The sequence below is a fragment of the Hyperoodon ampullatus genome (genome assembly GCF_949752795.1).
Source record: "Hyperoodon ampullatus genome assembly, chromosome: 8".
Classification (NCBI taxonomy): domain Eukaryota; kingdom Metazoa; phylum Chordata; class Mammalia; order Artiodactyla; family Ziphiidae; genus Hyperoodon; species Hyperoodon ampullatus.
The window spans coordinates 77,472,143-77,494,569 of record NC_136921.1 but is presented as its reverse complement, the minus strand read 5'-3'; the positions used below and the strand labels follow the sequence as shown (position 1 = coordinate 77,494,569).

General features: G+C 36.3%; 1 protein-coding gene across 10 annotated transcripts in view; it reads right to left on the bottom strand.

Moving 5' to 3' along the window:
- Positions 1 to 22,427, bottom strand: part of SLC4A10 (solute carrier family 4 member 10) — a gene marked incomplete at both ends in the record, with an annotated part of 305,510 nt that overhangs the window by 203,014 nt on the left and 80,069 nt on the right. Inside the window, one exon of one of the 10 annotated variants that reach the window (XM_079709594.1) lies at positions 20,624 to 20,711. The exons of the other annotated variants lie outside the window; for them this stretch is intronic. Of the gene's footprint in view, positions 1 to 20,623; positions 20,712 to 22,427 lie in introns of those variants that run through there. 10 annotated transcript variants of the gene reach the window in all.

Below are 22,427 nucleotides of genomic sequence, written 5' to 3'. Positions count from 1 at the left end.
GAGGCAGAAGAACGAATAAATGACCTGGGAGATAGAATGGTGGAAATAACTGCCAAGGAGCAGAATAAAGAAAAAAGAAAAGAATTGAAGACAGTCTCAGAGACCTCTTAAAATTAAACACACCAACATTTGAATTATAGGGGTCCCAGAAGAGGAAGAGAAAGAGAAAAGGTCTGAGAAAATATTTGAAGAGATTATAATTGAAAACTTCAATAACATGGGAAAGGAAATAGTCAATCAAGTACAGGAAGCGCAGAGAGTCCCATACAGGATAAACCCAAGGAGAAACCCACTGAAACACATGTTAATCAAACTATCAAAAATTAAATACAAAGAAAAAATATTAAAAGCAGCAAGGGAAAAGCAACAGATAACATACAAGGGAATGCCCATAAATTTATCACCTGATTTTTCAGGAGAAACTCGGCAGGCCAGAAGGGAGTGGAAGGATATATTTAAAATGATGAAAGGAAAAAACCTACAACCAAGATTACTCTACCCAGCAGGATCTCATTCAGATTTGACAGAGAAATCAAAGGCATTACAGACAGGCAAAAGTTAAAGAGAATTCAGCACCATGAAACCAGCTCTACAACACATACTAAAGGAACTTCTCTAGGCAGGAAACACAAGAGAAACAAAGGACCTATTAAAACAAACCCAAAGCAGTTAAGAAAATGGTAACAGGAACATACATATTGATAATTACCTTAAACATGAATGGACTAAATGCTCCAAACAAAAGACACAAACTGGCGGAATGGATACAAAAACAAGACCCCTATATATGCTATCTACAAGAGACCCACTTCAGAACTAGGGACACATACAGACTGAAAGTGAGGGGATGGAAAAAGATGCTCCATGCAAATGGAAATCAAAAGAAAGCTGGAGTAGCAATACTCATATCAGACAAAATAGACTTTAAATTAAAGACTCTTATAAGAGACAAGGAAGGACACTACATAATGATCAAAGGATAAATCCAAGAAGAATATATAACACTTGTAAATATTTATGCATCCAACATACAAGCACCACTATACATAAGGCAAATGCTAACAGGAATAAAAGGGGAAATTGACAGTAACACAATAATATTAGGAGACTTTAACACCCCACTTACACGAATTGACAGAACATCCAAACAAAATAAGTAAGGAAACACAAGCTTTAAATGACACAGTAGACCAGATGGACTTAATTGATAATTATAGGACGTTCCATCCAAAAACAACAGAATACACTTTCTTCTCAAGTGCACATTCTTGAGGAACATTCTCCAGGATAGATCACATCTTGGGTCACAAACTACACGTAGGTAAACTGAAATTGTATCAAGCATCTTTTCTGACCAAAATGCTATGAGACTAGATATCAATTACAGAAAAAAAAAACTGGAAAAACTACAAACACATGAAGGCTAAACAACACGCTACTAAATAACCAAGAGATCACTGAAAAAATCAAAGAGGAAATCAAAAAATATCTAGAAACAAATGACAATGAAAACACGTAGACCCCAAACCTTTGGGATGCAGCAAAAGCAGTTCTAAGAGGGAAGTTTATAGCAATACAATCCTACCTCAAGAAACAAGAAAAATCTCAAATAAACAGCATAACCTTACACCTAAAGCACTTAGAGAAAGAAGAAGAACAACAAAAAACACCCCAAAGTTAGCAGAAGGAAAGAAATCATAAAGGTCAGATGAGAAATAAATGAAAATGAAATGAAGGAAAAAATAGCAAATATCAAAAAAACTAAAAGCTGGTTCTTTTTGAAGATAAACAAAATTGAAAAACCATTAGCCAGACACAGCAGAAAAAAAGGGAGAGGACTCAAATCAACAGAATTAGAAAAGCAAAAGGAGAAGTAACAACTGATACCTAAGAAATACAAAGGATCATGAGAGACTACTACAAGCAACTATATGACAATAAAATGGACAACCTGGAAGAAATGGACAAATTCTTAGAAAAGTACAACCTTCCAAGATGAACCAGGAAGAAATAGAAAATATGAACAGACCAATCAGAAGGACTGAAATTGAAGCTCTGATGTAAAATCTTCCAACTAACAAAAGCGCAGGGCCAGATGGCTTCACAGGCGAATTTTAACAGAAATTTAGAGAAGAACTAATACTTATCCTTCTCAAACTCTTCCAAAATATAGCAGAGGGAGGAACACTCCCAAACTCATTCTATGAGGCCGCCATCACCCTGATACCAAAACCAGACAAAGATGTCACAAAAAAGAAAATTACAGGCCAATATCACTGATGAACATAGATGCAAAAGTCCTGAACAAAATACTAGCAAACAGAATCCAACAGCATATTAAAAGGATCATACACTATGATCAAGTGGGGTTTACCCCAGGAATGCAAGGATTCTTCAATTTATGCAAATCCATCAACGTGATATACCATATTAACAAACTGATAGATAAAAACCATATGATAATTTCAATAGATGCAGAAAAAGCTTTTAACAAAACTTAACATGCATTTATGAAAAAAACTCTCCAGAAAGTGGGCATGGAGGGAAACTACCTCAACATAATAAAGGCCATATATGACAAACCCACAGCCAACATCATGCTGAATGGTAAAACACTGAAAGCATTTCCTCTAAGATCAGGAACAAGACAAGGTTGCCCACTCTCACCACTATTATTCAACATAGTTTTGGAAGTTTTAGCCATGGCAATCAGCAAAGAAAAAGAAATAAAAGCAATCCACATCAGAAAAGAAGTAAAACTATCACTGTTTGCAGATAACATGATACTTACTATATGTAGAAAATCCTAAAGATGCCACCAGAAAACTACTAGAGCTAATCAATGAATTTGGTAAAGTAGCAGGATATAAAAGGAATGCACAGAAATCTCTTGCTTTCTTATACACTAACAACAAAAGATTAGAAAGCGAAATTAAGGAAACACTCCCATATACCATTGCAACAAAAAGAAAAAATATCCAGGAATAAACATGCCTAAGGAGGCAAAAGACCTGTATGCAGAAAACTATAAGACACTGATGAAAGAAATTAAAGATTATACAAACAGATGGAGAGATATACCATGTTCTTGGATTGGAGGAATCAACATTGTGAAAATGATGAGGCCCCCCAAAGCAATCTACAGATTCAATGCAATCCCTATCAAATTACCAATGGCATTTTCCACAGAACTAGAACAAAAAATTTTACAATCTGTATGGAAACACAAAAGACCCCAAATAGCCAAAGCAATCTTGAGAAAGAAAAACGGAGCTGGAGGAATCAGGCTCCCTGACTTCAGACTATACTACAAAGCTACAATAATCATGACAGTATGGTAATGGCACAAAAATAGAAATATAGATCAATAGAACAGGATAGAAAGCCCAGAAATAAACCCATTCACATATGGTCACCTTATCTTTGATAAAGGAGGCAAGAATATACAATGGAGAAAAGACAGCCTCTTCAATAAGTGGTGCTGGGCTTCCCTGGTGGTGCAGTGGTTGAGAATCTGCCTGCCGATGCAGGGGACATGTGTTCGTGCCCCAGTGCAGGAAGATCCCACATGCCGCAGAGCAGCTGGGCCCATGAACCATGGCCGCTGAGCTTGTGCATCCGGAGCCTGTGCTCCACAACCGGAGAGGCCACAACAGTGAGAGGCACGTGTACCAAAAAAAAAAAAAAAAAAAGTGGTGCTGAGAAAACTGGACAGCTACATGTAAAAGAATGAAATTAGAACACTTCCTAACACCATACAAAACAAAAATAAACTCAATATGGATTAAAGAACACTTCCTAACACCATACAAAACAAAAATAAACTCAGTATGGGTTAAAGACCTAAATGTAAGGCCAGACATTATAAAACTCTTAGAGGAAAACATAGGCAGAACACTCTATGACATAAATCACAGCAAGATCCTTTTTGACCCACCTGCTAAAGTAATGGAAATAAAAACAAAACTAAGTAAATGGGACCTAATGAAACTTAAAGGCTTTTGCCCAGCAAAGGTAACCATAAACAAGACGAAAAGACAACACTCAGAATGGGAGAAAATATTTGCAAATGAAGCAACTGACAAAGGATTAATCTCCAAAATATACAAGCAACTCATGCAGCTCAATATCAAAAAATCAAACAACCCAATCCAAAAACGTGTGGAAGACCTAAATAGACATTTCTCCAAAGAAGGCATACAGATGGCCAACAGACACATAAAAAGATGCTCAACAACATTAATCATCAGAGAAATACAAATCAAAACCACTCTGAGCTCTCACCTCACACTGGTCAGAATGGCCATCATCAAAAAATCTAGAAACAGGGCTTCCCTGGTGGTGCAGTGGTTGAGAGTCCACCTGCTGATGCAGGGGACACAGGTTCGTGCCCCAGTCTGGGAAGATCCCACATGCCGTGGAGTGTCTAGGCCCATGAGCCATGGCCATTGAGCCTGCGCTTCCAGAGCCTGTGCTCCGCAACGGGAGAGGCCACTACAGTGAGAGGCCCGCGTACCGCAAAAAAAAAAAAAAAAAAAAAAAAAATCTAGAAACAATAAATGCTGGAGAGGGTGTGAAGAAAAGGGAACCCTCTTGCACTGTTGGTGGGAATGTAAATTGATACAGTTACTATGGAGAACAGTATGGGGGTTCCTTAAAAAACTAAAAATACAACTACCATATGACCTAGCAATACCACTACTCAGGCATATACCCTAAGAAAACCATAATTCAAAAAGATACATTTACCACAATATTCATTGCAGCACTATTTACAATAGCCAGAACATGGAAACAAACTAAATGTCCATCGACAGATGAATGGGTAAAGAAGATGTGGCACATGTATACAATGGCATATTACTCAGCCATAAAAGGGAACAAAATTATTTGTAGTGAGGTGGATGGACCTAGAGTCTGTCATACAGAGTGAAATAATTCAGAAAGAGGGAAACAAATACCGTATGCTAACGCATATATATGGAATCTAGAAAAACGGTACTGATGAACCTAGTGGTAAGGCAGGAATAAAGATGACAGTGTTGAGAACGGACTTGAGGACACAGGGCAGGAAGCGGAGGCTGGGACGTAGTGAGAGAGTAGCACTGACATATATACACTACCAAATGTAAAATAGATAGTGGGAAGCTGCTGCATAGCACAGGGAGATCAGCTTGGTGTCTGTGACAACCTAGAGGGGTGGGATAAGGAGGAGGGGGTGGGAGGGAGGCTCAAGAGGGAGGGGATGTGGGGATATATGTATGCATATAGCTGATTCACTTTGTTGTACAGCAGAAACGAACACAACATTGTAAAGCAATTATATTCCAATAAAGATGCATAAAAAAATAGCCAGTATGCACGTTATCTCCATGTATGTGTTTACACTTTTACCACATATGTAAAATCCATGAAAACATGGTGTATTATTTTGCAAGTTTGAAAATAGTATGTAAATTTGTATCACAACTTAAAAAAAAGAAATATATGTGATTAATCTCCTCCTCTACTTAGTATCTAAAAGAAAAAGCCAAAACTAATTTATAGTTAGGCTTATACTATAAACAGCTCTCGTTTATTAAATTCATGCTATCAATAGGCACTAAGATAAGAGGAAGCAGAGTGGAGCCTAAGAAAATCTCTAAAACCAGACCTCCAGGGTTCATATCCAGTTATGGCACTTACTACTTACTTAGCCATGTGACTTTGCGCAAGTTCTTTGTGCCTCATATGCAAAATAGGGATTGTAAATAAAAATAATTATATATGTAAAATTAATTCATTATTGAATCATATGGTATTTGTCTTTCTGTCTGACTTATTTCACTTAGCATAATGCCTTCAAGTTCCACCCATGTTATTGCAAATGGCAAGAGTTCATTTCATTCTTTTTTTATGGTTGAATAATATTCCACTGCCTATACAATACATACACCACATTTTCTTTATCTGTTCATCTGTCAATGAACACTGAGGTTGTTTCCATATCTTGGCTATTGTAAATAACACTGCAATGAACATTAGGATGGAGATATATAGATAGATAGATAGATAGATAGATAGATAGATAGATATAGATAGATATATTTTTGAGTTAGTGCTTTTGTTTTCTTTGGATAAATACCCAGAAGTGTAACTGCTGGATCATTTGGTAGTTCTCTTTTTGAGGAGTCTCCATAGTGGCTGTCCCAATTTACATTCCCACCAACAGCGCATAGGGGTTCCCTTTTCTCCACAACCTCTCAAACGCTTGTCATTTCTTGGCTTTTTGATATCAGCCATTCTAACAGGTGTGATGTGATGTCTCATTGTGGTTTTCATTTGCATTTCCCTGATAATTAGTGAGCATCTTTTTATGTACCTGTTGGCTGTTCACATATTTTCTTTGGAAAAAATGTCTATTCAGGTGCTCTGCCCATTTTTTAATAGGATTGCCTTTTTGCTATTGAGTTGTATGAGTTCTTTACATATTTTAGATATTAACCCCTTATCAGATATATGATATGCAAATATTTTCTCCCATTCAGTAGGTTGCCTCTTCATTTTGTTGATGGTTTCCTTTGCTATGAAGCAGCCTTTTAATTTGATGTACTTCCACTTGTTTATTTTTGCTTTTGTTACCTTTGTTTTTGATATCAAATCCAAAGAAACATTGGCCTCTATCTTTTTTCTTTTTTCTCGGTACGCGGGCCTCTCACTGTTGTGGCCTCTCCCGTTGCAGAGCACAGGCTCCGGACGTGCAGGCTCAGTGGCCATGGCTCACGGGCCCAGCCGCTCTGCGGCATGTGGGATCTTCCTGGACTGGGGCACGAACCCACGTCCCCTGCATCGGCAGGCGGACTCCCAACCACTGCGCCACCAGGGAAGACCCTGGCCTCTATCTTTTATGTTAGAAGATTACCTCAGAGGTTTTATGGTTTTTGGTTTTGTGCTCATATTTAAAAGTATGAAACCAAAAAGCTAATTGGAAGCCCTGAGTATTTGGATAGGGCTTGTCAACTTTGAGCATATTGTAAAATGATTTGATTTGGCTGTTTCTTTGGGAAACCCTGATGTCAATATGTCTGGGACCTTCCTCCTGAGCTTGTTGAGTCCAGTTGGATCTTCCATTATCCTGCATGGCAGATGAACGCCTGGCTGCCAGCTTTCTAGGAGCAAAATAGAGGAAGAGAGTTGGGATCACAGTATTCTTACTGAAGTTGTTTTTAATATGGTGCTTTATGAACTTATCTGTTCCTGGGTTACTCAGTCCAAAGAGATTCTATTTTCCCCTCTCCAGTCTACTGCTGGAGTAGAGGTGGGATATTTGCCTAGTTGACTGAAGTAAAGGAGAAAGATGATCCAGAAATGTGGCTGAATTTTAATTCAATACTTTTTACTTTAGTAGCTTGATTCTCTCTTTCAGAGGTATCTGGTGCCTTTCAGGATGCTTCAGTATAAATTGTGTTGGTTCTCAGCTTTTGCCAATGCTAGTTTACAATTCTGTTTTCTCAGTTAGCCAAGTCACTTGACATTTTCCTTCTGCTTTTTTGCTCACAAAATTTTGTCACTGTTTTTTTTCCTCTCCCATTTTCTCCACCCTAATTTAGTTTTGGTACAGAGAAAAGGTTAGAAATACCATTAATTGTCTCTTTAATAGGATTTTGGGAGAAAGGAAATGTAGCTGGGTGTATTCTACCTGGTAGTTATACCTAAAGTCTCCTGATTTTCCTTCATCTTTGCTATATTTTCAGAAAATATCTACCAGGGTAATATGTTCTTCTTGCTATTATTCTACTGTTAATATTTATTCTGCTATTATTATAGTTGATTGTAACTATTACCACATTTTCTACTCTCCAGTTCACAGCAAACAACCTCTGAATGAGCTTCAGAAACATTTTTGCTGCTTTAAAACATACTTCAGTATTCTTAAATTTATATAACATAATCCTTTCTTTGAGTTAATATTTACTAATAATTTAACATGTGCCAGAGTCTGTACTAGCAGTGGGAATACCGAATTATAAGACACACTTGCCTTCTAGAATTTTACATTCTATGGGAGAAGACATACAAGTAGGTGTTTTTTCAAATGTTATACATGGTAAATATTATACCAGAAGTAGGCTTAGCATTCTAAGGGATATATAAATGACCACCTAATCCCAATAACTGATGCTTAAACTGAGTCTTAAAGGAAAAATAGGATTATCAAGATGAATAAGAAGAGCATTCCAGGCAAATGATGGCACAGCTTGTACAAAAGCATGATGATATCAGCGACTTCAAAGAATATAGGTTCCCACTCTTTATGATTTAAGTTTATTTTCTTTAGACATCTCAAATGTTTACAACATCCTGGTGAGGAAAGCGTTAACACTACTATTTTTGCATTAACATACATTAAAAGCATTCACATACTTTTCTGTATGAGGAAACTGAGATACATTCAAGCTTTACAGTAAGCCAATAGCAGAGATAGAACGAGAACTAAAATTTTGGTTTTCTGATTGCCAGCTAAATGGTCAATCATTGGATAATTTTAACTCTACATTCTGAAACTGTTAGTCCCTTAGCTGTTTGATTTTTCTCAATGTTGCATAAAATTGCAATAATAATAATAAGTAACATTGTAAGGCTTACAACCTGCCAGGTACAGTGCTAGAACTTTACATACTGTTACTCATTAAAAATCTTCAAAACGGTTGAGTATTCTGAGACTTAAAGAGGCTAAGAAACTTTCCCAGGAACCCTTAGCTATTAAGAGGCAGAGGCAGGGTTTGAAGGCAGGTCAATACTTTTTTAATATTTATGTATGTATTTATTTATGTATTTATTTATTTATATTTGGCTGCACTGGGTCTTCGTTGCTGCACGCAGGCTTTTCTCTAGTTGGGGCGAGCGGGGGCTACTCTTCGTTGCGGTGCGCGGGCTTCTCATTGTGGTGGCTTCTCTTGTTGCCGAGCACAGGCTCTAGGCGCACGGGCTTCAGTAGTTGTGGCACACAGGCTCAGTAGTTGTGGCTTGTGGGCTCTAGAGCACAGGCTCAGTAGTTGTGGCGCACGGGCTTAGTTGCTCCACGGCATGTGGGATCTTCCCAGACCAGGGATCGAACCCGTGTTCCCTGCACTGTCAAGTGATTCTTAACCACTCTGTCACCAGGGAAGTCCCGGCAGGTTAATACTCTTAATCAATATGTTATACTGCAACGATATTATATTAGTTAAGTATAAAATCTAAAATTCCTTAATTTAACTTTTAAACACTTCAAAGTCTGGTCCAACCCTGCTTATACACCTCAGCTACTATGAATTCCTAATGATGTCCAAAGTGACCTAGGCCATATGTTTCCATGAACATTTCATACTCATTACCCATTTTAATATTCAACAAAAGTTTATTAAGTAGTTACAATGTGCCAGGAACAATATTAGTGCTGGCTTGAAGAAAGTAAAAGACACTAACTTTGCCTTTAAGCAGTTCACAGTCAAGACAGGAAAATCAATGACTTCAGTACAGCATATATTGTGCTTCATTTAAGGTAAATACTAGGATCCAGAAGAAGATATAGAAAAAACACCTAATTCACTCTGAAGAGATGAGGGGATGTTTCAAAAGGAGGTAATGCTTAATCTAAATAAATCTTGAGATATGAGAGAGAGTGAGCCAGGCAAAAACAAGAGAAATGAGGGACCAAAGGCGTTATAGGCAAAGAGAACAGCATTTTAAAAGATTTGAGAGAGGCTGTCTCTCTCTAACTAGTAGAATTTAGACTAAGTTTAACTAAAAATGGCTAAGTTTAAATGTCACTTCCTCATTCCTCAAAAAATTAAAAATAGAGCTACCATATGATCTAGCAGTACCGCTTCTGGGTAAGTATTTGAAGGAAGTAAAATAACTATCTCAAAGAGAAGTCTGCATCCCCATGTTCGTTGCCATATTATTGACGATATCCAAAATATGGAAACGATCTAAGTGTACATCAATAGATGAATGAATAAAATAAATGTAGTGGAATATTATTTAGCCATGAGAAAGAAGAAAATCCTGCCATTTGCAACAACATGGATGGACCTTGAGGACATTATGCTAAATGAAATAAGTCACATAGGGAAAGATAAATATTGTATGTTCTCACTTATCTGATCTCTGAAAATTATCATGAAGGCAATGGGGAGCCTTAGAATGAGTTTAAGTAGGCAAATGCCTGTTCTTGGTTTCCATTTTCGAAAGAATACTCTGGTAGCTGAGGAGGGAATAGGTTGCTTTGGAGATGAGCAATGGGAAGAAAAAAGAAATACCTATTAAGAAATGACTACAGTAGTCCAGGTGAGAAATGAACATGAACTTCCACTGAGATCAAGACAATGGGGAATGGAAAGAAAAGGTAAATTTTGGATTACTTGGAAGAAAGAATCTACATAACTTAGTGAGTAATTGGACCTATGGTTGGATTAAAAAGTTGAAAATTATTACTAGGTCATCATGCTAGGAAAGCCAAAGAGGTTTTGAAGATAAAATAATGTTTTGCCTGGGGCATACCAACTTTGAGATATTTATGAGATAAATGAGCAGAGATGCAGTCTGGAGCACTAGATATAGGTTAAGATGTAGATTTAAGCTATAGATTTGCAATTCACCACCATGTAAAGCAGCATTTCTCAATTTTGGCAGCCCATCAGATTCACTTGGAAAGCTTTTTGTAAATATAGAAGCCTGGGCTAAAAATCCATAGACTTTATTTAGTACTTCTGAAATAAGCCTGGGGCATCAATGTTTTTAAAAAGCTAAACATTTGATTTTGATGCATAATTACAATTAAGAAGCACTGATGCGTAGTTTAAGTCATGAGCATAGATTAGATTTATGGCTTTCAAACAGTACATTGCACCAATTAGGGGAGATTTAGAAGCAATTATCAGAAAGACTGTGATAATAATAACAACAACTATAATTTATTACCTATAGTAGAAACTGTGCTAAAGACTTTATACATGTTATTTGTAGTGGAAGAGAAATCAAAAAGAATGTGCCAGATGAAAGTCATCACGTCTCTTACATGAAGTCTTCCACAGAATTTTCAGTTTACCGTGACGTCTCTCATCTCAATTTGGTATTTAGAATATACTAATTTATACGAGGCTATCTAGTATCTAATTTGAATGTATATAACCTTAAGCAGTATAACACAGTGGTTAAGAGCAAGAGCTGTAGAGCTAGACCTCCTGGTTTGAACCCAATATCATCCTATCCTTTGCTGGCAATTTTGATCTTAGGCAAGTTGTTTAGTTTCTTTTTAGTATACTATATATAATTAAAGTATAATGTTTGTGTATGTATACATACCTGTGTACTACATATGTATGTGTTTGTGTATGTATTTTACATTTATATACATATACAGTTGATACTTTACATATACTATAACATAAATTCCTTGAAGGGGTGGATTTGTTTTATATCTTGTTTATCTTTTGTAGCTTTCTCCTCAACTTTACCTAGTCCAGTGGGGAGTAATTATAATAACTAATATTTGTTAAGCTAGTCACTGTTTGAAGCAATTTACTTACATTAATTCATTAATTCAATTGATTTTCATTACAAGCCTAGAGATTAGCATATTAGTACCCTCATTTTACAGATGACAGTATTGAGAGAGAGAGGTGAGGTAACATTACTAAGATAAATACTGTCTGTAAGTGGAGGATATGGGGTCTAAAGAAGCAATTCCAGCTCTATTAACTTGAGCTCTTAACTACTGTGCTCTACTGCCTCCCTCCGTACTACACAATAGACTCAATAAATTATTATGAGTTTGAATAAAATATGAAAGAAAGGAATGGCTAGAAATAGATGGTATCCATTTATATGCAGCACATTTTGCAATGTACTTCATTGAAACTAGGTTCTGTTGCCTTTTATAAAGAGAAGTTTGATAAAAAGAATATTCAATTACCTTTTAAACTTACTTATATTCCTTACTTATATTCATTTTTAAAAAAGGATTGGGATAAGGAAAGGATCATTTCAGTAAATGTCTTTTATCTGTTTTCTAAGGTAAAAAGTGTTTAAAAGTTTTAAAGCAACCCAAAGCCCAATGTTCTCCAAAGTTTCTCCCAGAAATGGATCTATGATTCTAAAATAAGTATTGAAAACTTATTGGGCCCCTACCATATGTATGGCTATTTCCCAGGCAATGGGAAGTCACAGGATTAATAAAAACAACTTCGGGCCTCCCTGGTGGCGCAGTGGTTGAGAGTCTGCCTGCCGATGCAGGGGATACGGGTTCGTGCCCCGGTCTGGGAGGATCCCATATGCCGCGGAGCGGCTGGGCCCGTGAGCCATGGCTGCTGAGCCTGTGCGTCCGGGGCCTGTGCTCCGCAACGGGAGAGGCCACAACAGTGAGAGGCCCGCGTACCACAAAAAAAAAATAAATAAATAAAAAATAAAAAATAAAAATAAAAATAAAAACAACTTCACAAGAACTTCTAGAAAAATGGGTTTTTCAAATAATGCAGACTTCTACAGAAAGAAAGAGTACTCTCAATTATATGGATCTGCTATTGCTCTAAATAAAGGGTCCGAAGAGCAATTCTGTCTGGTTTCATTTTTACTCACACTTGTGGAATTCCATTAGTTTATTTCTGACATACTTTATATGGATGATGTACTAAATGAGAGGATTCAATTCCAATTTTTTCACAATTCCCATGCACAAATATCGTCCTCCTGATAACAAAAGTCACATCCCAGATGTCACACCTAAAGGACATCTGCTCTTGGAAGTTGCCCAGCTTTTTTACTAACCTCACACAATACTGACTAAATTCTGGTATGTGGAGTAGAAGGTTTAAAGGTGATATTAAAGGTATTAGCAATGACAGTTTACTTTATCATTGCTATATTAACAAAGAGCAAAGCTTAAATATCCCTTTAACTTCCATGGTTATAAATAGCAATTTCTCCTTCCAATTTTTCCTGAGACAAAGTCCTTATTATCCAAATATTCACCATAGTGACATGCATATTCATTGTATTAAAATGATCCCTCTAGATTGTCCTTGGTCTAGGAAATGTCAAAAATAAAGCCAAAGCTAAATCTGATTACCTACCAATAAAATAGAGTTTACATCAGGGACAAGCAGGAGGTCTCTTAGGATCTGAAATGTAGGACTTTTGAGTGGTTGTGGATAGACTGAGAAATGCCCTCACGTGCAACTTTGATAGAGAATTTTATTAAAATCCTTCATTTTGCTTCTACCCCCTACCTTGTCTACTAACTACTAAATCTACTCAGGAATGTAATTTTCATTTTCAAAGTCTCAAGAGAGTTAGAGCTCTGAAAATGACTGCAAAATATAGGTACTGTTCTTTTGTTTTTTTATTTTATTTTCTCCCAAGAATAAGTAGTTCAGCACAGAAATGTTCTCAGTTTAGTAATCATAATCTAACACTCAAGATTCTGCATTATCTGGTCCCAACAGGTTATAAGCCAAAATGAACTGTTCCGTACTACTCAAACATATTATTTGCTTTCTGTCTCCCAACTTTTACTCGTTGTTTCCTCTGCGCAAAATGACCTTTTCCCTATCTTGGCCACTCTTCAAGGTCAAACTCAGATGCTACCTTACCATACTTCCCCAACTCCCCATCTAGCTTCTCTTCTTCTCTCCCCACTCAGCTTGAAATATTCTGCCCACTGAACTCATAGCAGAATAATTTATGCTTCTTTCGTATCTCTTTTGAATCTCTGTGGCACTCACTGCTTTCCGCATTCTGTTATAGTTACTTGTATTTAGTGTTTACAATTCACTACCTATGAATTCCTGAAGGCAGGGACCCATTGGTCTTTATATCCTTGCCTAGTACTGTGCTTACTGGAACACTGTAGGGTTTTGTATGTTTGGATTTTTGTTTGTTTTAACAAATTGCATTGTGCTGAGATTTGATTCACTGTGTGCCAATTTGGGGAAATAGCTGCACATTGAGAAAATTGCTCAAGAGAAGAGAACTAAAATGCAAAAATGTCACAAAATGTAACACTTAAGATTATTTAAGATTTAGATTTAGATTTCATCCAAATATCAAATTACACACTTGTACTTAGGAGCTTGGCAATTTTTAAGCAAATTGATGTTTTTACATTAAATAACACCAGCAATTCAAAATACTATACTCTATCAAATAGGAACTTGAATTGTCTTATTCGTATACAGCATTGTATTTATAGCATATTTCATTTTAGTCTTTCATCTAGAATAAAAATTTTCATTAACAAATAAAGTTACTAAGAACTTTCCTGGTGGCACAGTGGTTAAGAATCTGCCTGCCAATGCAGGGGACATGGATTTGAGCCCTGGTCAGGGAAGATTCCACATGCCACGGAGCAACTAAGCCCGTGCGCCACAACTACTGAGCCTGCGCTCTAGAGCCCGCGCTCCGCAACAAGAGAAGCCACCACAATGAGAAGCCCGCACAGTGCAACGAAGAGTAGCCCCTGCTCACGGCAACTAGAAAAAGCCCACGTGCAGCAATGAAGACCCAACACAGCCATAAATAAATAAATACATAAATAATTATTTTTAATTACTAAAACAAGCTGAGTATAATTTTCAGTAATGGAAAAAGATATTCCATGCAAATGGAAATCAAAAGAAAGCTGGAGTAGCAATTCTTATATCAGACAAAATAGACTTTAAAATAAAGACTATTACAAGAGACAAAGAAGGACACTACATAATGATAAAGGGATCGATCCAAGAAGAAGATATAACAATTGTAAATATTTATGCACCAAACATAGGAGCACCTCAATACATAAGGCAAATACTAACAGCCATAAAAGGGGAAATCGACAGTAACACAATCATAGTAGGGGACTTTAACACCCACTTTCACCAATGGACAGGTCATCCAAAATGAAAATAAATAAGGAAACACAAGCTTTAAATGATACATTAAACAAGATGGACTTAATTGATATTTATAGGACATTCCATTAAAAAACAACAGAATACACATTTTTCTCAAGTGCTCATGGAACATTCTCCAGGATAGATCATATCTTGGGTCACAAATCAAGCCTTGGTAAATTTAAGAAAATTGAAATTGTATCAAGTATCTTTTCCAACCACAATGCTATGAGACTAGACATCAATTACAGGAAAAGATCTGTAAAAAATATAAACACATGGAGGCTAAACAATACACTACTCAATAACGAAGTGATCACTGAAGAAATCAAAGAGGAAATTAAAAAATACCTAGAAACAAATGACAATGGAGACACGACGACCCAAAACCTATGGGACACAGCAAAAGCAGTTCTAAGGGGGAAGTTTATAGCAATACAATCCCACCTTAAGAAACAGGAAACATCTTGAGCAAACAACCTGACCCTGCACCTAAAGCAATTAGAGAAAGAAGAACAAAAAACCCCTAAAGCTAGCAGAAGGAAAGAAATCATAAAGATCAGATCAGAAATAAAGGAAAAAGAAATAAAGGAAATGATAGCAAAGATCAATAAAACTAAAAGCTGGTTCTTTGAGAAGATAAACAAAATAGACAAACCATTAGCCAGACTCATCAAGAAAAAAAGGGAGAAGACTCAAACCAATAGAATTAGAAATGAAAAACGAGAAGTAACAACTGACACTGCAGAAATACAAAAGATCATGAGAGATTACTACAAGCAACTCTATGCCAATAAAATGGACAACCTGGAAGAAATGGACAAATTCTTAGAAATGCACAATGTGCCAAGACTGAATCAGGAAGAAATAGAAAATATGAAAAGACCAATCACAAGCACTAAAATTGAAACTGTGATTAAAAATCTTCCAACAAACAAAAGCCCAGGACCAGATGGCTTCACAGGGGAATTCTATCAAACATTTAGAGAAGAGCTAACACCCATCCTTCTCAAACTCTTCCAAATAATTTCAGAAGAAGGAACACTCCCAAACTCATTCTATGAGGCCACCATCACCTTGATACCAAAACCAGGCAAGGATGTCACAAAGAAAGAAAACTACAGGCCAATATCACTGATGAACATAGATGCAAAAATCCTCATCAAAATACTAGCAAACAGAATCCAACAGCACATTAAAAGGATCATACACCATGATCAAGTGGGGTTTATTCCAGGAATGCAAGGATTCTTCAATATACGCAAATCAATCAATGTGATACACCATATTAACAAGTTGAAGGAGAAAAACCATATGATCATCTCAATAGATGCAGAGAAAGCTTTCAACAAAATTCAACACCCATTTATGATAAAAACCCTGCAGAAAGTAGGCATAGAGGGAACTTTCCTCAACATAATAAAGGCCATATATGACAAACCCACAGCCAACATTGTCCTCAATGGTGAAAAACTGAAACCATTTCCACTAAGATCAGGAACAAGACAAGGCTGCCCACTCTCACCACTCTTATTCAACTTAGTTTTGGAAGTTTTAGCCACAGCAATCAGAGAAGAAAAGGAAATAAAAGGAATCCAAATTGGAAAAGAAGAAGTAAAGCTGTCACTGTTTGCAGATGACATGATACTATACATAGAGAATCCTAAAGATGCTACCAGAGAACTACTAGAGCTAATCAATGAATTTGGTAAAGTAGCAGGATACAAAATTAATGCACAGAAATCTCTGGCATTCCTGTACACTAATGATGAAAAATCTGAAAATGAAATCAAGAAAACACTCCCAGTTACCATTGCAACAAAAAGAATAAAATATCTAGGAATAAACCTACCTAAGGAGACAAAAGACCTGTATGCAGAAAATTATAAGACACTGATGAAAGAAATTAAAGATGATACAAATAGATGGAGAGATATACCATGCTCCTGGATTGGAAGAATCAATATTGTGAAAATGGCTCTACTACCCAAAGCAATCTACAGATTCAATGCAATCCCTATCAAACTACCAATGGCATTTTTCACAGAACTAGAACAAAAAATTTCAAAATTTGTTTGGAGAAACAAAAGACCCCGAATAGCCAAAGCAATCTTGAGAACGACAAACGGAGCTGGAGGAATCAGGCTCCCTGACTTCAGACTATACTACAAAGCTACAGTAATCAAGACAGTGTGGTACTGGCACAAAAACAGAAAGATAGATCAATGGAACAGGATAGAAAGCCCAGAGATAAACCCACGCACATATGGTCAACTTATCTTTGATAAAGGAGGCAGGAATGTACAGTGGAGAAAGGACAGCCTCTTCAATAAGTGGTGCTGGGAAAACTGGACAGGGACATGTAAAAGTATGAGATTAGATCATTCCCTAACACCATACACAAAAATAAGCTCAAAATGGATTAAAGACCTAAATGTAAGGCCAGAAACTATCAAACTCTTAGAGGAAAACATAGGCAGAACACTCTATGACATAAATCACGCAAGATCCTTTTGGACCCACCTCCTAGAGAAATGGAAATAAAAACAAAGATAAACAAATGGGACCTAATGAAACTTCAAAGCTTTTGCACAGCAAAGGAAACCATAAAGAAGACCAAAAGACAACCCTCAGAATGGGAAAAAATATTTGCAAATGAAGCAACTGACAAAGGATTAATCTCCAAAATTTATAAACAGCTCATGCAGCTCAATAGCAAAAAAACAAACAACCCAATCCAAAAATGGGCAGAAGACTTAAATAGGCATTTCTCCAAAGCAGATATACAGACTGCCAACAAACACATGAAAGAATGCTCAACATCATTAATCATTAGAGAAATGCAAATCAAAACTACAATGAGATATCATCTCACACCAGTCAGAATGGCCATCATCAAGAAATCTAGAAATAATAAATGCTGGAGAGGGTGTGGAGAAAAGGGAACACTCTTGCACTGCTGGTGGGAATGTGAATTGGTACAGCCACTATGGAGAACAGTATGGAGGTTCCTTAAAAAACTAAAAATAGAACTACCATATGATCCAGCAATCCCACTACTAGGCATATACCCTGAGAAAACCATAATTCAAAAAGAGACATGTACCAAAATGTTCATTGCAGCTCTATTCACAATAGCCCGGAGCTGGAAACAACCTAAGTGTCCATCATCGGATGAATGGATAAAGAAGATGTGGCACATATATACAATGGAATATTACTCAGCCATAAAAAGAAACGAAACTGAGCTATTTGTAATGAGGTGGATAGACCTAGAGTCTGTCATACAGAGTGAAGTAACTCAGAAAGAGAAAGACAAATACCGTATGCTAACACATATATATGGAATTTTAAAAAAAATTTCATGAAGAACCTAGGGGTAAAACGGGAATAAAGACACAGACCTACTTGAGAATGGACCTGAGGATATGGGGAGGGGGAAGGGTAAGCTGTGACAAAGCGAAAGAGAGGCATGGACATATATACACTACCAAACGTAAGGTAGATAGATAGTGGGAAGCAGCTGCAGAGCACAGGGAGATCAGCTCGGTGCTTTGTGACCGCCTGGAGGGGTGGGATGGGGAGGGTGGGAGGGAGGGAGATGCATGAGGGAAGGGATGTGGGAACAGATGTATATGTATGACTGATTCACTTTGTTATAAAGCAGAAACTAATAAAAATAAATAAAAATAAAATAAAAAAAGAATCTGCCTGCCAATGCAGGGGACATGGATTTGAGCCCTGGTCAGGGAAGATTCCACATGCCACGGAGCAACTAAGCCCGTGCGCCACAACTACTGAGCCTGCGCTCTAGAGCCCGCGCTCCGCAACAAGAGAAGCCACCTCAATGAGAAGCCCGCGCAGTGCAACGAAGAGTAGTCCCTGCTCACGGCAACTAGAAAAAGCCCACGTGCAGCAATGAAGACCCAACACAGCCATAAATAAATAAATAAATACATAATTTTTTTAAATTACTAAAACAAGCTGAGTATAATTTTCAGTGAAGTTTCTGTCGAAGACATTTTTTATGATTTAAAAAATAACTCAGATCATTAAACCTAAGCTACATAACTTGTTTATTATTTTATTTAAACCTTGATTTTACTCCTTAATTTTAATCTCCAACTGTTACTAAAGAAGACCTGACATTGCCATTAAGTTTTCCCAAAGACCCAGTAATTTTCCTCTAATGAAGTAGTTGGTAAAATATAGGAAAGCAAAGGATCTATACACATAGGATCTTAATAGAAGTTTAAATCAGGCTAGTAAGCAGGTGCAAAAAAACTTTAAACAAAATTTTTCATCAAGTTACAATTCTTATAATCAGTCAGTTAGAATTTATTCAGATGTAGCATGTTTTTCTTGTTTGCATTTTTATAACCATCTTTATTTCAGTGTACCACGTGTTTTTGACTGAATTTCTTACTTGATATGGAGAGTGAGGGAGAGAGATCAAAATTAAACTCCTGACAACAATTACCAATAGCCCATCCTAGCTCTACGAGTGAATATAATAATGTCTGCCAATAAATGATGTTGGCAGTAATGTGCTTAGTATATACCAGTACTCTTAGAGGTACTTTATATACATTAACTTGCTTGATCTTCACAACTCTTTGAGGTAGGCACCCTTACTATCCCTATATCACATCTGAGGAAACTGAAACCCAGAAAGGTTAAATAACTTGCCCATGATCATACAGCTGGTAAGTGGTGTAGCTAAGATTTGAACCTACTGAACACGGCAGTCTGGATGCTTAACTACCATACTATACAAACCAGAAGAATTTGTAAATCAATTTTCTATTGCTCTAATCCAAGAAAACAGGCACTATTGATCAGCATGCGCCAGTCTAGGATTCTAGGGAAACAAGGTTTTTGCATTTGCTCTACCCACCTCCCTGCTACTTTCAGCCAGCACACTGATACAAAAGAGAAGAGAGTAGTGCTTGGATGTCTAACAGCCAGCTGGTTAAGGTCTACTTCCCTACTACTTCCTCCTAGTCCTCTTCCTCAGAGCCTAAGGTGAAATCTATCCTCCCCAGTTTATTCAAAGTACTCCATAAATGACCTACCTAGCATTAAACACTCCAAACTTGTTACTCCTTATTTCCAAAGTTTAATCCCTACTAAATCAAAACCCCCTTCCATAATACATAATGACCTATGCCTAGCCTGGAATTATACTGGATTGGTCACATCCCTGTATTGAGCTGATTCTTGGGGTCCCTGCTTCTGCCTCCTGCCAATGGGCTAGATCTCCCTTCACTCTCAAATTGAAAACTATGGCTTATAAAACTTATAATGTTATTTTATTTATTCACAGTTTATAATGCCCTAATAAAAAGAATTTAATGTGTTATAAAAGAAGTTAATGCAGTTATCAAAATTACAAAATGCTTGATTATACAGTTTGACCCAATCTTTTATTTCTCTAATATCAAGAGATTTACATGAGGAAAAAAAGAATTATATGTAACTCATCCTAAGAGTCACCAATTTATAAATTAAATTAAAACTGACTGTAGCATACCACTTTTGGAAAGCCATTCAAAATGTGAACATAGCTCATTATGTACTTTTTCTCATAATCTTGAAAGCAGGAAACAACTCTTTCTTTTCTGTATTCTCCTCACACCAAATACATGTGCAAATGATCATATTTCACAATTACTCAAATTACTCAAATAGTTGTTTACAATTGAACAATTATTCAAATAGTTGTTTACAGACAGCTTACCTTCAGAAACCTTTACAATATATAATGAAATGCATGTATAAAATGGTACAGATAGAGGCAACCATTGCAAAAAGATGACCAATTGTTACTGAGCAGAAGTACAATCAACTTCACCATTCAAAAGGTCAAGATCATCTTGCTGTACAGGAAAAAGGTTGACATTACATTAAATGTCTGTGACATTTTAATCAATCTTAACTTTTTAATGTTATATATTTTGACATAGCAACAGAGAGAAATTTTTCTCCACTTTGTAAAAGAAATAACTAAGACAGTGATTTTTTTCCACCTTACAGAATTATTGAGATATCCTCATTTAAGTGCCACTGAAGAAGGTAACTAAGAATTTTTATGGTTTGGTTCTCTTGAAAGGTCACAAATACAGTGAAAAATCTAGCAGAATGTTGTGAAACCAATACCTAGAGGAATCCCAAAGCCATGCCAAGAAACAGAATGTACTCATAGTGACTAATATATGCAAATACTGGAAATAAATTCTAACAGATTAAACAGGTTTTGTAGCAACTAAAAGGTATATTCAAATCATTCCAAAACTAACCAAGCTTAAGAATATGGCAGTCTTCCCTGCTAATAAGAATCTAAGCTGACTAAGTAGCCTGAATAACATATAAATTATAGCCAATATCAGTAGGTATAATTTTTAGTGTGCTTTTAATTAAAAAGGAGAAACTGACCCCCTAACTGAATCAAATCACTGTTTCAGACTTCCACTTCAGTCTTTTGATAAATATATTCATATTTAATACATCATTTTACCCTGATGAGCCATTAAATTCTAATCAAGCTATGGAATCACGGAGACAAAACTATCTTTCTGCTGAGAAATGCTGCAACATTTTCTCTCTTTTTGCTCATTTAATATGGAATGCCTTGTCAAGTATCTGCCAAGTCCCCTAATACTGAGGCAGAAATATTATAACATAAAAAAATACAATAAATTTCCTGCAAAATCTGAATGTTAAACAGAAGCACAGTTTCTTACCCAAGCATGTAATTCTGAGGACATGCTCTAACAAACAAAATTAAACGTGATAGGGAAAAATTGTTTAAAATAAATAGCAGAGTTTCAGCATGAAATAGATATATAAATCCAAATTCTTTGCTGTGATGATTTTCTACTCTTTGTAGTTAACATGTTTAATGTAGTCAAGTCTTTTCATTGTGAAAATGAAAGTAAACAAATATAGAATATCTCTGGGTCAAAAACATTAAACAGGCTTATATGTCACCAGATTTCTGTGTAAAAAACCAAACAAAACAAAAAACAGATTTATCATCTACTTTAATCTATAAACAATACCTTAGAAAATCTCTACATTAGGAGGACAAAGAGCATAATTATTTCAATAGATCTGAGAAATGATTAAAAGTAATGCCTTCTAAAACAGTTTAGATACTGAAATACAAATTTCAGGAAAATAGCTCAGATGCTGATAAACATGATTCTACTCATCACACTTGGGTTGCTGTGTGGTTGCACAGTACAATGGTAGCAACATTTATTTCTATGCTTAAGTAATCCCAGATAAACATTTTTAATATGTCACTATATACAAGCAGCTAGCTATGGTGTATCCTTATAAGTTTGAACAATTTATGCTATTTTCATCATTTGAAATAAAAGATGCAATTTGACTGTATTCAGGTTTAATCTGGAAAAATCTGTAGAGCCCTAAACCTTGCCCTTAATCACATACAAAGAATCTATTTCCTTACTTCCTACTTCCCCATAAAAAGCTACAGTAAACACAAGCTTAAACACACACACATTT